The following is an 18,509-nucleotide window of genomic DNA, read 5'->3' as shown; positions in this document are numbered from 1 at the left end:
GGACGAGTGGTATATTGGGGAGGCAGGGGGAACTTCCTTCATTTTCATAACATAAAACATAACATTTCAAGACATTCATAACACCAACTGGAAAACTGGAAAATGAGAATTGCCAACACTGTGAAGTCTAAATTTGAACAAATGAAGATATCCAGCGACACACCTAGATATTCTTAAGGGTAGAGACATTTGTTTGGCTTATTAAAATAATGAAAGGCCTGCAGGAGAAGCTGTGAACGTCCATTTAAAGATTCAGGTGCATGTTTCAGAACAGACAGTAAATGTATGGAAGAAACTACTTTGTTTCATCATTTGTACAGTCTATGAGCCAACAAGCTACTTACAGAGACCATTACAGGAACAACATCATGGAGAGAAGAGAGACAGCAGTCAATGATAAAGGGATTCAGTGTGAGATGCTTGGATCACCTACCCTGTATTTATGATTCTAAGATATTCCAGCCTTGACTGCCAAGTCGAAAAGCCCTAAATCCTTTAGTTTTCACTGAACAGTTCAACAAAGGCAACTCGAATTTATATTCTTTAGCCCAGGGCCATCTTGTCCTAACTATATTTTCCTGTAGGGCTTAATGTCATTACTATACTTCAGTCTTCTGGCTCTAAGTTATTTTTGACTCCTTTTTCTGTCTTGCTCCTTAATTGTCCTGTAAATGCGATTACTTTATCTGTTGCTATAACCTTCTTCTAGTTCCTTCCTTTGCTCTCCATAGCACTTTATTTTTTTCCTAGTCTTTATCTGTAAGCTTCTCACCTCAGTTATACCCTCTACTTAATTTGTGCTATATGAAAAGGTGAAAGTTGAAAGTTTTTAGTTGCTCAGTCCTGTGACCTCATGGGCTGCAGCCTGCCAGGCTTCTCCATCCATGGGATTTTCCAGGCAAGAACACTGAGTGGGTTGCTGTTGCCATTTCCTTCTCCAAGGGATCTTCCAAACCCAGGGATAGAACCCAGGTCTTTCCACATTGCAGGCAGACTCTTTACCATCTGAGCCACCCAGGGAGGCCCAATGACACTCAATTTAAATTCTTAAAATATTATTCTAATATTTATTTTTCTCTCTCTCTTAAGAACACCTCATAGGCTATATCAAAAATAAATAAATAAATAAATAAATAAAAACAGTTCTTGTACTCTCAAAGATCAGTCTTTTGAAACTTCCAAATATCCACTCCCATCTGATCAGAACTTTGCCCATAAGAAAGCCTGTATAACAAATTTTTCAGGGTTTCTCTTTTTTCTCATAATGCCTGTGATTAAAAAATTGTCTTCCATTTTTGAGTTCCAATAGAGTAGTTTGTTTGATACTCTTCATTCAACACCTGACCTGGATTTCATTCTTTAAAAAAACAAATCTTTATTAAGGGCCTAATATAATTGACACTGCATAAAGAATAAATGTAAATAAGACATTATACCCACCCTTTTGGAAATTACTTTTTAGAATGTAGGTAAAAGCACAACAGGCAAATAATCTAGTCATTAAAATGTAATGTGCTTTTTTCATATATATATCTACATTTGTGCCTATATAAATGTGTATCAAAATATATTTTAAGTCCACTCAAGGTAGGAACTATATATATTAATAGTAACATTTGTTATGGATGATGATGACAATAACATGTTTTGAATGAATTGAGAAAATGAATATTTACCATTTATGAAGTTCTGTGCTAGGTGGTTTAACTGAGCTATAGCAAAAAAACACAGTGTCTGTGTGTGTGTGTCCTTTTGCTTTTGAGATTCTAATACTATATGGGATATATATTTGGGCTTTCCTTTTAGTTTACCTTCAACTGAGCAACACAAGGGTTGGAGGAGAGCAAGAGGAAGAAAGAGAATAACACCTAAACACTCCAGAATGCAGACTGCAGACCAAGGCACTCCTTTGATGCATCTGTAAGAAAATGGTATCTAGTATGATAGACTCCTGTATCTTTCTCTATTTCCACCAAATACATTCCTAGCCATCTTTTTCCAAGTTTACCATGTGAGCCAGAGGATTTCCCTGAGGAGGTGACTAGGAAGTGCCACTGGTTTAGAGAAAGCTCAGACTGTCACTGAGATGGTACTTGTCAGCTTCATCAGGTCAGACACACACTTGACCTCTCTGAGTCATGTTCCTGGTGCAGATCTGCCCTACATGTGCTTTGCTTTCTTTTCTTTTTCCATTTCACTGGTTTCTCAGTTATTCTTAGGGTGATTGCTCCAGATCCTGAAAGCTCGAGAGACTTAGCCTGCCATGGGGGTTAAACAATTCTAGTTACACATTAGCTATGGGAAAAAAGAACAGTGCCACCAGCAGATTCTCAGAAAGCAAACATATTCTTTCACTGACAAAGGGCTAAGACAGTCTTTCAGATGCCCAGATTCTGTTTACCCTCCACAATGATCTCTTAGCAGACTCACTTTTGCTATCTACTGCCTTCTGGGCTGCGATGTACTTTACTCCATTTCTCCAGCATGGAAGATGGAGACAGAGAATATGACAATGCAGGTTTTGTGCCTATTACCTCAGGAAAGAAAAGCAGTGCCTGGCAGTCCCTCGGGGGACAGCAAGTGCCGCCATGTCAAAATTCATCAGAGCCCTAGTTTTCTTCATGTCATGGCAAAGTGCCAGCTCAACTCTGACTCTATTCTCTTGGGTTCAGAACCAATTGGCAAGGGATGCATTTTAAAACTCAAGAATGCATTTCTTGTATGCCTCTGCTTTTTTAACTTTCATGTATGCTTTATTCACATGTCAGATAACTCTTTTTATATGCATGTATGTATCCCATGCAGGTGTTATTTCCATATGCTCCCAAATCAATAGAGAGAGACTATTTCTCTCCACACACACACATACACACATACATCCAAGTGAGTCACTAAATGAAAAGATCTTTATTTTTTTCTATATATACCTACTGATATGTGGTTTCTCATTTGTTTTTTAATAATTTTGTCAGGCATTGGAGAAACAACTTGCATGTCTACAGTGTTTTATAGGTATCTTCCTGAGGTAAAATATTATGGTGTTTGCAATGATTTTTCAAATTGCTCACCAGAATAAACAGATGGTAGATTATAGGTAGATAGATGAGAGGGAATTTATACACCATGGGAAAGAATGAACATGAGAGAGAATATGGCACAATGTTAATAAATGGTGAATCCAGCTGAAGGGTATATAGTACTTATCATACACTTTCTTTTCCTCTGAAGGTTTCAAAAATTTTCAAATATTGAATTGGTCACAAACTTTGTTCAGATAAGATGTAATGGAAAAACCCAAACAAATGTTTTGGCCAACTCAGTAAAAGACAAGGAAGAGCATTGTATTCTGTGTAGACACTGCATACCTCTGAAGGACACTGGAAGATCTTCCTGAAATTTTAAAGAATTGAAAAGATACTGTATATCTAGAATTGAGCTTTTCTGCCTGCTCTGGATTGGATTCAGTGGCTTCTGGAGATTCACCTGGGTTTTAGGCAACTTTCACCTAATTGGAAACTATAGGACTCAAATCAAATACGGACAAAGGATCAGAATGTCAGTAGGGACTGGGATGAAGCAAAGAGATTGGAAAGAATAATTTAAGTCAGGAGCTTCATTTGACTTCTGTTTGATAGAGAAACAGAAAAAGAAGTATTTAAAGGCTGTCCAACAGCAAAGCATAGGAAAAAGAAAATAAAAATTGACTTCCACTCAAACTGGCATATTATTAAACTGTCCTCTTTCCAAATCTGTAAGTAGGAGGGAGGGATACGTGGGGGTGGGTGACATAAAGGCTGCATAAAAAAAATAGTCAAATCATAAAGGGTCCTTGGCAAGAATAAAATGAAAAGGGGGGGGCATTGTGCTCTTAAGTCAAATTGACAATCAATCAATGCTGTCAAATCCAACCTAATAACAGCCACTAATCCCCCAGGAGAATGTCAAGAAAATGGAAGTTCTTGTCACTCTTGTGTTTGAGATTTGGGGCTTTCCTTTAATGTCTAGATTTGAGTGGCTCTCAGAATAAGTAAAGGGAGTTGGAATAATAGAGCAATTCTATGTTCAGGGAATCACTTAGCTCCTCTACAGGAATCAGAAAACATCCTAGCATCTGAACCAGCAAACTCATACTGGCCGACTGTGCCACTAAAATCTGATAGCACAAAGGTTTCGAAGCTAAATTACTGTGGAAAGATCTCTAGAAACTACTGTACAGCTGTGCAGAGGATAAAGATTTGATTTAGAGAAAACATGAAAAATTAAATTTATTTCCAAAACAATCCAACATGCATCTCTTGAGAATGTAGTATGTTGCACGGCAGCTGAAGATACTAAGGACATTCTTACTTGAAGGGCAGGTCTGGTGCTTAGAGAGGGAGGTGAATTAACCATATGCAGTTTCAGTCTTAACAGGACACTTCTGCTCGGTTGCTTCCCTGATAGCTCAGTTGGTAAAGAATCTGCCTGTAATGCACGAGACTCTGGTTCAATTCCTGGGTTGGGAAGATCCCCTGGAGAAGGGATAGGCTACCCACCCCAATATCCTGGCCTGGAGAATTCCATGGACTGTATATTCTGTGGGGTTGCAAAGAGTCAGACATGACTGATTTTCACTTTCACTTTTTTTCTGGCTCATGCTCTTTCCCACGAGATTCCCACAGATATGCCAAGGGTTCTGGTTATACTGCAGTATCCAGCTGGCTTCTATGTTAATAGGGGCTATTATTAATAATATCTTGGAGAAACTCTAGAGAACCTGAATTGAATCTAAACCCTCTAAGAATCCCCCTGAAATGGGAGTGCCTCCAGATGAGACCCAGTAACAAACGCAAAGATCAAGACTTCCTTTAAATTAAAAATTCACATAGATTAGGATGGGCTTCCAAAGTGGCTCTACTGGTAAAGAACACACCTGCCAAAGTAGGAGACATAAGAGACACAGGTTCAACTCCTGGGTCAGGAAGATCCCCTGGAGGAGGGCATGGCAACACACTCCAGTACTCTTGCCTGAAGAATCCCATGGACAGAGGAGCCTGGTAGGCTACAGTCTATAGGGTCTCGGAGGGACACGACTGAAGTGACTTAGTAGGCTTAGAGTATCCATTTCTGAGAATATCACACAATCCCTTATTACCCTGAAGATTCATTTAACCCCAGAAGAATACATAAAAGTCTCTCAATTTTATGGCATTTTGGCATTTTTATTACAGCAGTGACAGGATACTATTATTGAAATACTAATTTGGGTTGTTTTCCTCAGGGCTCTATTTTCTCCTCTTGATTTTCTTCCAGCTCCTTTCAAGCAACAGGCAGGCACTGCATATCCTTTGGTAAAAGAATATTTATTATTTTAAATAAAAGAAGTGGAAGAAAGGAAGTTTCTTCCTGCCTTTTGAGTTCTAAAATTTTAAAGGTAACAGTCTTGGATAACGTCATGAATAAGGCCACTCTAACCCACTTATGGACCAGAAAACTGGCCTCTAAAATGGGGAAAATTAAAAAACAAAACAAAACAAAAATGGAGCAAAGGTCAGTGAGCCCCATGTGAGGAAACCTTACATTTTGTTCCAGTGAGGCCCTCAACAGGGGCCAAAGCTCAGAAGGCTGTGGCATGTAAGATCTAAGAGCTGCCCTGTTTACCTAGTAGAGTCCCAGGTGGCTGAAACCCGGAAACAAAATGGCTACATAGGCAGAAATGCACTGCATTGTTTTGATAACATTATTCACTTGCCATAATAGTTATAATGACAATTTAAACGATGATAACAGTGATAGCAGTAACTTAAATTGTATGATATTTATTGTTTAATTTTTTTTACATTAACATATATCTGTACATAACATGCAACTACTACAAGAAGAAAAGGTAGTTAGTAGAAAATTAATATAATTTATTAATTACTTAGCAAAGCATTCTTTTATCATGTCATTTTGATAGGAAATTAAATCTCCAATTTTATTTTATTTTTTTACTTTATTTTACTTTACAATACTGTATTGGTTTTGCCATACATTGACATGAATCCACCACAGGTGTACATGAGTTCCCAATCCTGAACCCCCCTCCCACCTCCCACCCCATATTATCTCTCTGGATCATCCCCGTGCACCAGCCCCAAGCATCCTGTATCCTGTATTGGACATAGACTGGTGATTCGTTTCTTACATGATAGTATACATGTTTCAATGCCATTCTCCCACATCATCCCACCCTCTCCCTCTCCCTCAGAGTCCTAAAGTCCATTCTATACATCTGTGTCTCTTTTGCTGTCTCACATACAGGGTTATCATTACCATCTTTCTAAATTCCATATATATGTGTTAGTATATTGTATTGGTGTTTTTCTTTCTGGCTTACTTCACTCTGTATAATCGGCTCCACTTTCATCCACCTCATTAGAACTGATTCAAATATATTCTTTTTAATGGCTGAGTAATACTCCATTGTGTATATGTATCACTGCTTTCTTATCCATTCATCTGCAGATGGACATCTAGGTTGTTTCCATGTCCTGGCTATTATAAACAGTGCTGCAGTGAACATTGGGGTACATGTGTCTCCTTCAATTCTGGTTGCCTTGGTGTGTATGCCCAGCAGTGGGATTGCTGGGTCATAAGGCAGTTCTATTTCCAGTTTTTTAAGGAATCTCCACACTGTTCTCCATAGTGGCTGTACTAGTTTGCATTCCTACCAACAGTGTAAGAGGGTTCCCTTTTCTCCACGCCCTTTCCAGCATTTGTTGCTTGTAGACTTTTGGATCGCAGCCATTCTGACTGGTGTGAAATGGTACCTCATTGTGGTCTTGATTTGCATTTCTCTGATAATGAGTGATGTTGAGCATCTTTTCATGTGTTTGTTAGCCATCCATTGGTACTAATACCAAGCTACGTTTTGAACTGAAATTTTGAAATGATTCTTGAGATAAAATTAATGGGAAACCACGCTGGCTCAACCTTGAAACACACTTCTCTTTCAGGCACAGGAAGAGCAAAGTCAAGGACCTGCCTGCTTTGGTTTGAGGCTAATTGTGCCATGTGGAATAGGAGCAAGATGCCCTTTTCATAGTAGGTCTTATCTTACTAGAGGTCTTCACAGAGCTCTACCATTCCAGACAAGATGTGAATCCAATATGGAAACTTTTCATTTGAACATTCCAAATCAGTCTTTTGTCAAGAAACTTCCTGTTCATTTCAAAAACTGCTTGTTGTCCTATTTGTGGGTACCATGCCAATAGAGGATGTCTATATAATTATTACCAGGGAATCCTCTTTATGTAGTCTTCAAAGAGAGAGAGTAATTAGTATGTATTAACACATGAAAGTTTTTGAAAGTACATTTTCATTTACCTTTAAAAATTAAGTTCATATAAATTCCTCTATCCCAGAAAAAAAGTTAAAATAAATTTGATTATATATTAAAGGATGGGAGTAGTGACACGGATAATACAAACATGTATACATTTTGGGGGTATTTATTTAGTAAATTTTTTATATTATGACAATTACACCTGATGATCAGAAAATTCACTTCCAGCAAAATCACTTAGACTCAAAAAAGACCAACCATGAAGTGTCAACTCAACTCAATATAAAGGAATACCATGCAAATGATCTCACAAAACATTTATTGAGTATACATTATGTATGTCCTGGTTTTTTGGTGGTGAGAGAATAAGTAAAATGTCAAACATGACTGTTGCCTATCATGACGAGGAACACTTAAATCTGAGCTGGAAATAGATCATTCTCTGTGATAGAACATGGACAGTTTCAATAGGGATGGCAAAGAAGTCAGTTTATGCCTGGGTTTCAGTGAGTACCTCAGCCTGCCAGGTCAGAAAGGAAAAGCTTTGTGATCTATATTTCTTTTTAATCTAGAGTCCTTACATTATCTTGAGTCCTTACATAGATGAGATAGAATTAAAAAAAAGGAAAGTTTCAAAAAAACTGTGAAATTTGAAAGCCAGATCCCTTGTTGATAATCTCTTTAGTGTATAAATAAATTCTTCTGTTTAATAAGACTTTACAAAAGAAACCAATTATATGTGTTTGTTCTTCTCTAACAGTTATTATTTATACCATTTTATTGAGGCTCTGCCTCACTGTAAGAGGAGATTTCATCATACAATTTTCATGCATTTTTCCCATCCACTTTTCTTTACTTCAGCCCTCCAACCAAAAACATCTACTCAAATTTCACACAACATCTAGGTTGTTTTTTTGGGGGGGGGTGGAGATGATTGAGAAGAATATGCGCACCAGAAGACCTAGGTTTTCTCTCTCTTCCAAGACCACCACGCACAAAATAGATGGGAAAGAAAAGAGAAAGGTGTATTGTTGATTCTGGATGTCAGAAGGTGAATCATAGTCAATTTCCCATCCCGCCTTATGCAGGTCTATGAAGTTGGGAAGACCAGAGGAGCTGGAAAGATTGGTTCACACACATACACACATTTTTCTTAGGCAAAAAAAGTCTGGGAAAAATGTAACAAGGCTTAGTCATCTCTGGAATAATTGATGTAAAAGCTCTGCACACACCACAATTTGTCAGACAACACATAGTACTACTCGATTGGGACTTCTGAATGTTTTGTTTGATCTTTTATGTCCCACAGACCTAAATGTGATGTCATTTATAATTTTTGCTGTCTACAAACATACTCTTTAAAAATGTGCTGTGATTAAGAGGGTGTTGCCTCTATTAGATACTTGCTTATGCATTTATCATTTTTTTATGCTTTTAATGCTCTTTCTTCTACCAATCTTTTTTCTACTCCTACTCCTCATCTCTATGACTTAAAGTCTAATTATTCTCACATTTTTTAATAGGGGTTAATAAATCAATTGGTGGTTTTTCATGATGCTATTTACTATAATATTAAATTATAGTAAATATTTTAAATTATTATTTAAAAACTTACACATGTTCTAACTAGTTCAGTAATATATGCTCATTGTACAAAATTCCCAAAACACAGAGAAGTGTAAAGAATATAAGAAAATCAGTTATCATCTCTGACTTAATAATCATTTTGGCATATTTCATTTTCCTTTAAAATTCAGTACTAAAAGTATACATATATATACATATATATATAATTTGACACTACTCTTTAAAGTGTCTTCTTCAGTGACATGAAAATTCTTCAAAATTATGATTTGAAATGAGGTGGTATTTTATTTAATCATTCTTCTGTTTGGGGCTGTTTAGGTTATTTTCAGAATTTTTTTATATTATAAATGACATTGTTGTGATTATCCATATACATAAGTCTCTTTCTACATCACTCCTAGAAGTGGAATCACTGGGGTAATAGGTATGCATTCCAAGCCATCCTCCTATAAGCAATGTTTAGGAAAGTCTTTCTTATGAGTTACAAAAATCATCAACTTTAAAATGCAGTTTTTAATCAGGACCTGCTGATGACTATGGAGATAGGGCATTTCCTAGTTTAATGGTCACATGAACTTCTTGGTAAATTATCTGCCATGTCCTCCACACACTTTTTCTGAATGGTCTTGCTTATTGACTTATAGCACTAACATTCTGCCATCATTTTGCAGGTTGCTCATTCATGTACATGATCCATCCCAATCCATCACCCTAGCCCTTCAGCCACTTCTTCTCCTGAATTTTGCTTTTTTCTCATTCCACTTTTAGTATACGTGCTGTCGAAGCGAGCATTTCTTTTACATTCCAAATTCAACTGATTAAGGATCAGCTCCAGGGTTTGCCATGCTCAAAGCTTGGCATTTTTCTCTGTGGATATCACTTCCTTCTCATCCTTCACTTCAATTAGAGCACCATGGTGAAGAGAGCTGCCTCTGGAAGCAGATGGGCATTCTTCAAATTCTGACTCATCAACTTTCAAAATATGTGGCCCTTGCAAGTTAGTCTATCACATTGTACCTCAGTGTCCTCATCTGCAAATGGGAATAACTCTTCCCATTTAGCACACAGGAAAATTTTCAATAAATGTTATCTATTATTATCATAACAATGCTACCTTTGTAACAATTCATTTTCATTAAGAATTTCAATCCATCGAACTTCTTTTATGCTCCACAAAACTTTTCTTGCCCATTCCTAAATTTAGATTTTGTAGTCAGTATCATTAATAGCTTTACTTTTCATCTGTTTTCTTTTCTCTGCTACTCAGGTATATCCAACACCAACCAAGTGAAACAATTTATGTGGTGTTATGGACTAAAATTGTGCCCTTTCAACAGTCATATGTTGAAGCCATAGTAATGTGACTGTATTTGGAGATTGGGCCTTTAAGGAGGCAATTAAAGTTAAACAAGGTCATAAAAGTGGAGTTCTATTCCAGTAATACCAATGTAAGAATAAAGGCACCAGAAACATCCATGCGTAGAAAAAAGGTCATGCGAGGACACAGTAAGAAGGCAGATCTCTGCAAGCCAAGAAGAGAGGCCTCAGGAGAAAGCAAAACTTTTCTTCCTTCAGAATCATGAGAAATAAATTCCTGTTGCTTCATCAGCTGGCCTGTGGTATTTTGTTATGGCAGTCCCAGCAAAGTGATGCATGCAATTTCACTCAAGCAGGTAAAAATCTGTATAGGAGGTTAATTATATATTCATATATAAAAAATATTACATACTTATGTCAACTGGTCTCACTTGAATTCCTGATTATGTATGTCTTCTGTGTATTCACCATTGGCCAAGTAGTTATGCTGCTTTTCTGCATGCTTTGCTCCATTGAAACTGATCTTGTCAGTTTCACCAATGACTTCCTTCTTGATAAACCCAATGATCAGCTCTCGTGACCCTATAATCTTCCCCAGCCGCTTAGGAATGCCGGACATAGCAAAGCACCTTCTTTGCTGAAATACTTCTCACGTTTGTTTTTTGATGCCTCATTCATTTTTCTTTTCTCCAATTCCAGGGTTATTCTTTTTCAGTTTTTGTTGTTACCTCCTCCTCCTCTTCCTCTGTCAAGCATTAAATATTCAAGGCATGAGCTTGATCAAGTCCTCCATTCTGGTTCCTGTTATCCTCTCTTTTTATTTTCTCTGTAAACCTAATCCTGTTCCATAGATAAAGTAACATTTATTTGTTGATGTTTCTCAAATTTATATCTCTAGCTCTCATTTCTTCCTCTGAACCATAGATTCATATAGCAAACTGCTTAACTGGTATCATTATTGTATAATATGTTTGACTGCTGCTGCTGCTGCTGCTAAATCACTTCAGTTGTGTACGACTCTGTGTGACCCCATAAATGGCAGCCCGCCAGGCTCCACCGTCCCCGGGATTCTCCAGGCTATGTTTGGAGTTTATTCTTAAAACTATTTTATTATTTCTATATGCTTGGATGTTTTTGGATATGCTTATTCTGTCTTCCTAACCTGAAAATCACATAATTTGGTAAGAAAAGGACAACTATAAGAATTGAGACTCCAAGGCAAATTTTCTATAGGCTTTTTCAAGTCCTAGGTTATACACTTAAATTGTCTTATACAAGCTTTCAGCCTTGAATTATTACCTAACTTTGTCTAATTTTATACCTTTTAGAAAAAAATTGAATAGAAAATTGCAAATTTTAAGTTATGTTAGTAAAGAGGGTACCAATAAGTCTTAAATTTATTCATGTTACTATAAGTGCATTATCTCTGAGCATTGGTTGGTTGGTGAATTTAAAAAGATGATGGTTTTCAGGTTGCCTCACTATTTTTCATGATGTTTCAATAATAGAAGGAAGTACAAAAGTGAGGAGATTATATGTATATGAACGGCTGATTCAATTTGCTGTTTAGAGGAAACTAATGCAACATTGTAAAGCCACTATACTCCAATAAAAATTAATTTAACAATAAAAATAAACAATAAGTTGTTTTAGGAATCAACAAAATTCTTTAAACCCAACTTGGTTAAAAATGTATGAGATCGAGACTTTCTTTAACAGTAGTTAAGAATCTGCTTTGCAATGCAAAGGACAGGGGTTCAGTCCCTGGTCAGGGAAGTTCCCACATGCCTCGGGGTAAGTGGGTCCATGTGCCGCAACTACCAAGCCTGTGCTCTAAAGCCTGGAAACCACAACTAATGAGCCCATGTGGAGTGAAGCCCAGGTACTCAGCAACAAGAGGGGCCACTGTAATGAGAGACCCATGCACCACAACCAGGCAGTTGCTGCTGCTAAGTCACTTCAGGCTTTCTGTTGCACTACTATCATTAGTTGTATAACTAGGCAGTAGCCCCTGTACAACTAACGATAGTAGTGCAAGAGAAAGCCTGCCTGCAGCAGCTAAGACCCAGTGCAGTCAAAGAAATAAAAATATTTAAAAATATATGTGATCATATTTGTCTGCAAACTTTAAAATGCTAAATACAATTCATTTTTTAAAATGAATAAAACAGCATATGTTAAATTAAGGTGTGCATTTTCACTTAGAAGAATAAGCAAAAATGATGAGCACTTGCAGAATTATGTGCATTGATCAACGTAGGATACACCTTTATGCTTTTATTTACTTGACCATTCTTAGAAGTAAATTGCACATATTTTTATGGCTACTTTATAAAATAATATCACATAACAATTACTTATACCACTAAAACAAATTTAACTGACAGATGAAACAACAGCAAAATACTCTTGAGGCTTCCAGATAAATAATTTACAAAATGACTGTATATTTAAACCATGAACCTTAATGATATTCCTCCTGTTTAAAATAAACATAATGAATATGGGCAGTTACTTTACCCAAATGTGTACATGAATCTGGGAACAATACTTAAAAAATATAATCAGAAAATTACCTATATATACTTAATCCAATCTCAAGGAATTTGTACAGGAATATTGGCTCAGATGGTAAAGAATCTGGCTGTAATACAGGAGACCCTGGTTTGAATCCTGGGTTGGGAAAATCCCCTGGAGAAGGAATAGGCTACCTGCTCCAGTATTCTTGGGCTCCCCTGGTGGCTCAGACAGTAAAGAATCTGCCTGCAATATGAGAAACCTGGGTTCAGTCCCTGGGTTGGGAAGATCCTCTGGAGAAGGGAATGGCTACCCACTCCAGTATTCTGGTCTGGAGAATTCCATGGACAGTGGAGCCTGGCAGGCTACAGTCCATGGGGTCACCAAGAGTCGGACATGACTGAGCGACTTTCACTCACAGGGTCATATTATATAAAAATTTAAATTCAAAGTAGAGATGTTTTCTTTTTCTTATTTTCCTCCCTACCTCCTTTCTTCCCTCCTTCTCTTTCTTCTTTCCATCCTTCCTTCTTCCTTGACAATGGGTATAATGAGAAGCAAATTGTTAGTAAATGGAAGACAGATAATGAACTGTGGCCCTGGTCTGGCAGCACCATTTGGTTTGATTGCACTATAAGTATATAGAGATAATAGAGGAACATTCTTACAGTAGTTCAGTAGAAAAGAAACTTAAAAATGATATTTGTTAATATCTTTCCTGGGATTATTATTCTTATAATGATATTTTCATCAAATTTTTCAACATTAATGCAATGAACTCAGACATAATAAAAAAGTGATGCCATCATTCAAAACTGTTACTGTGAATTAGCAAGAGCCATTGAACAAATTAGAAGACACGCACAGTTCAGTTCAGTTCAGTCGCTCTGTCGTGTCCGAGTCTTTTGACCCCATGAATCGCAGCACGTCAGGCCTCCCTGTCCATCACCAACTCCCAGAGTTCACTCAGACTCATGTCCATTGAGTCAGTGATGCCATCCAGCCATCTCATCCTCTGTCGTTCCCTTCTCCTCCTGGCCCCAATCCCTTCCAGCATCAGAGTCTTTTCCAATGAGTCAACTCTTCGCTTGAGGTGGACAAAATACTGGAGTTTCAGCTTCAGCATCATTCCTTCCAAAGAAATCCCAGGGTTGATCTCCTTCAGAATTGACTGGTTGGATCTCCTTGCAGTCCAAGGGACTCTCAGGAGTCTTCTCCAACACCACAATTCAAAAGCATCAATTCTTTGGTGCTCAGCTTTCTTCACAGTCCAACTCTCACATCCATACATGACTGCTGGAAAAACCATAGCCTTGACTAGATGCACCTTTGTTGGCAAAGTAATGTCTCTGCTTTTCAATATGCTCTCTAGGTTGGTCATAACTTCCCATCCAAGGAGTAAGTGTCTTTTAATTTCATGCACATGGGCAAGAAAAAATTAATTTGAGTCAGATGGGCTTTTAACGTGAAGCAAAATCAGACAATGGAGTATCAATTTGATTGAGAATAGTGAAAAACATCAAAATGGGTTATTTCTTTGTGGCTGGAAAAGTTTTTCACTCTGGTGTGTTTCAATCAGTTTTCAAATTCAGATTTTATTTGATTTTTTTTGTTAAAGCATAGTGCATACTTGGTAAACAACATTTAAGTCAATATTTTCAGTATCAGATAGGGCTTCTTTTAATGGAAAGAGTAAAAAATTGTGTTACTTTGCAGTTTCACAAATGTCACAAATTACACAGTAGCATGGCTAAGTGCATTTGGCTATAATCTTTAAAACTGTGTTCAGTGTTTATGGAAATATTTATCTGATTGAGAAAACTTGTTTTGGCATAATGTCCTCTAGCTATATTAAAAATAATGAACAGAGAAATTAACTCAGTAATTTTAAGTTATTTTAAGTATAAGTTAAATTTTGATTGAACTACCACTTAAAAATATAATTTATCAGCTTAAAATCACCTGAAAATGATATTTTCATTTATCAAAAATGTTAATGATTTTAGTAAAACTTTTAGATTGTAGGAACAATAATGTTAGAATATAACAATGCTTAGTATAAAATGTAAATAATTCAAAAGTATCCGATATTGAGCCTCCTGGATGTTCCTACCAGGTTAATTAGAGGTTGTTTTCTCTTGGGTGTAGTAGAAAGCAGACCCTTAAGTCTTTGGGGCCTACACCCAACTTGGGGCTATATTTCAGGAATGTACCAACAGCATTATTTGGGTCCCAAAATGAATCAGGCCTGGTCCTCTAAACTCTTATTGTTACTGAAAGAGTGTGATACCTGGCTGCTTGTCATTCAAAAGTCAATAAACAGGTGAGGTTGGTGGAAAGGAAAGTTTGCTTTATTTCAGATGCCAGTATCTGGGGATGGGGGAGGGCAGATGTCTGGCCAAAGGCTGACTCTCCCCTCACTGGTAACCAGTGAGGCAAGAGCTTTTAGAGACAGAAGAAGGGAGTTATATGAAGAAACAGCACAGTCAGCTCTGATAGTCATCTTCAGATTGGTTGTGGGTGGTCTGATCAGCATCATCTTAATTGTTTTCAGTTCAGTTCAGTTCAGTCGCTCAGTCGTGTCTGACTCTTTGCAGCCCCATGAATAGCAGCACGCCAGGCCTCCCTGTCCATCACCAACTCCCAGAGTTCACTCAGACTCATGTCCATCGAGTCAGTGATGCCATCCAGCCATCTCATCCTCTGTCGTCCCCTTCTCCTCCTGCCCCCAATCCCTCCCAGCATCAGAGTCTTTTCCAATGAGTCAACTCTTTGCATGAGATGGCCAAAGTACTGGAGTTGCAGCTTCAGAATCATTCCCTCCAAAGAAATCCAAGGGCTGATCGCCTTCAGAATGGAATGGTTGTATCCGGTACAGTGAATCTTCAGTTCTGGGATCAATTTGTTTCCATTTCTTTAAAGCCAGTTCTTGGAATTTTGAGAGCTCGTGACATGGGTACAGTCTGGGCATTGTAGTTAACTTCACCCTGGTGTTTTGGTATCTATAAGACAGCTCATAGGGTATGGCTCAGAATATTATCGATAACCCGTGAGAAAGAACTAGTCTTTGACTATCCTGAATGACTACATTATTATTAGTTTGTCTCCTTTGACTCTTTTCCTTTGTTTCTGCATTTCTCATTTCTCTAATTAAACTTACTCTTTGACTAAAGTTTTCCACCACACGAAAGGCAGGCAGAGGACATGGTAGGGGGGAAAGGTCCTGTTCTTTTTCACTTAGCACATGCCCTTTATATGTATATCCAACCCCGTCCATTCTCAAGAGTTTCAGCAGATTCAAGTACGGACAATCATCAGATATGGAAGGCCCAACAAGAAGCTGGTGGTTTGGGATTCAGCAAGTGTGGGAACTTGCTAGTGAGGAAAAGAACTGTGTAAATGTGAAACAGAGGGACTTTCTCCCTAAAGACTCTAAAATGATTCTGTTTAAATATGAAATGGAAAACTCATTCTATGAGGCCACCATCACCCTAACACCAAAACCAGACAAAGATGCCACACAAAAAAAGAAAATTACAGGCCAATATCACTGATGAACTTAGATGCAAAAATCCTTAACAAAATTCTAGCAAACAGAATCCAACCTACTAAAAAGATTGTGCATCATGACCAAGTGGGATTTATCCCAAGCATGCAAGGATTATTCAATATTTGCAAATCAATCAATGTGATACACCACATTAACAAACTGAAAGATAAAAACCATATGATCATCTCAATAGACACAGAGAATGCCTTTAACAAAATTTAACATCCATTTATGATAAAAACCCTCCAGAAGGCAGGCATAGAAGGAACATACCTTAACATAATAAAAGCCATATATGATAAACCCACAGCAAACATTGTCTTTAATGGTAAAAAATTGAAAGCATTTCCCCTAAAGTCAGGAACAAGACAAAGATGCCCACTCTCACCACTACTATTCAACATAGTTTTGGAAGTTTTAGCCACAGAGAAGAAAAATAAATAAAAGGAATCCAGATTGGAAAAGAAGAAGTAAAACTCTCACTGTTTGCAGGTGACAGGATCCTCTACATAGAAAACCCTAAAGACTCCACCAGCAAATTACTAGAGCTCATCAATGAATATTGTAAAGTTGCAAGGTATAAAATTAACACACAGAAATCCCTTGCATTCCTATACACTAACAATGAGAGAACAGAAAGTGAAATTAAGGAAACAATTCCATTCACCATTGCAGCAAAAAGAACAAAATACTTAGGAATAAACCTACCTAAAGAAACAAAAGACCTATATACAGAAAATGATAAAACACTGATGAAAGAAATAAAAGATGACACAAATAGATGGAGAAATACACCATATTCATGGATCAGAAAAATCAATATAGAGAAAATGGGTATACTACCCAAAGCAATCTATAGATTCAATGCAATCCCTATCAAGCTACCAACGGTATTTTTCAGAGAACTAGAACAAATAATTTCACATTTTTTACGGAAATACAAAAACCTTGAATAGCCAAAGCAATCTTGAGAAAGGAGAATGGAACTGGAGGAATCAACCTGCCTGACTTCAGGCTATACTACAAAGCTATAGTCATCGAGACAATATGGTACTGGCACAAAGACAGAAATATAGATCAATGGAACAAAATAGAAATCCTAAAGATATATCCACACACCTATGGACACCTTATCTTTGACAAAAGAGGCAAGAATATACAATGGAGAAAAGACAATCTCTTTAACAAGTGGTACTGGGAAAACTGATCAACCATTTGTTAAAGAATGAAAATAGAGCACTTTCTAACACCATACACAAAAATAAACTCAAAATGGATTAAAGATCTAAATGTAAGACCAGAAAATACAAAACTCCTAGAGGAAATCATAGGCAAAACACTCTCTGACATAAATCACAACAGGATCCTCTATGACTCACCTCCCAGAGTAATGGAAATAAAAGCAAAAATAAACAAATGGGACCTAATTAAACTTAAAAGCTTTTGCACAGTGAAGGAAACTATAAGCAAGGTGAAAAGACAGCCTTCTGAATGGGAGAAAATAATAACAAACAAAGCAACTGACAAAGAAATAATCTTAAAAATATACAAGCAGCCCCTTCAGCTCAATTCCAAAAAAAATAACCCAATAAAAAAAATGGGCCAAAGAACTAAACAGACATTTCTCCAAAGAAGACATACAGATGGCTAACAAACACATGAAAACATGCTCAACATCACTCATTATCAGAGAAATGCAAATCAAAACCACAATGAGGTACCATCTCACGTCAGTCAGAATGGCTGCTATCAAAATGTCTGCAAACAATAAATGCTGGTGAGGGTATGGAGAAAAGGGAACCCTCTTACACTGTTGGTGGGAATGCAAACTAGTACAGCTACTATGGAGAACAGTGTGGAGAGTCCTTAAAAAACTGGAAATACAACTGCCTTATGACCCAGCAATCCCACTGCTGGGAATATACACTGAGGAAAACAGAATTGAAATAGACATGTGTACCCCAATGTTCATCACAGTACAATAGCCAGTTTATAATAGCCAGGACATGGAAGCAACCTAGATGTCCATCAGCAGATGAATGGATAAGAAAGCAGTGGTACATATACACAGTGGAATATTACTCAGCTATTAAAAAGAATGCATTTTGACTCAGTTCTAATGAAGTGGATGAAACTGGAGCCTATTATACAGAGTGCAGTAAGTCAGAAAGAAAAACACCAATACAGTATATTAATGCATATATATGGAATTTAGAAAGATGGTAATGATGA

Source organism: Capra hircus, chromosome 20, assembly GCF_001704415.2.
Source record: "Capra hircus breed San Clemente chromosome 20, ASM170441v1, whole genome shotgun sequence".
NCBI classification, from domain to species: Eukaryota; Metazoa; Chordata; class Mammalia; order Artiodactyla; family Bovidae; genus Capra; species Capra hircus.
The sequence above is the reverse complement of the archived record's forward strand: the minus strand, read 5'-3'. Positions refer to the sequence as shown.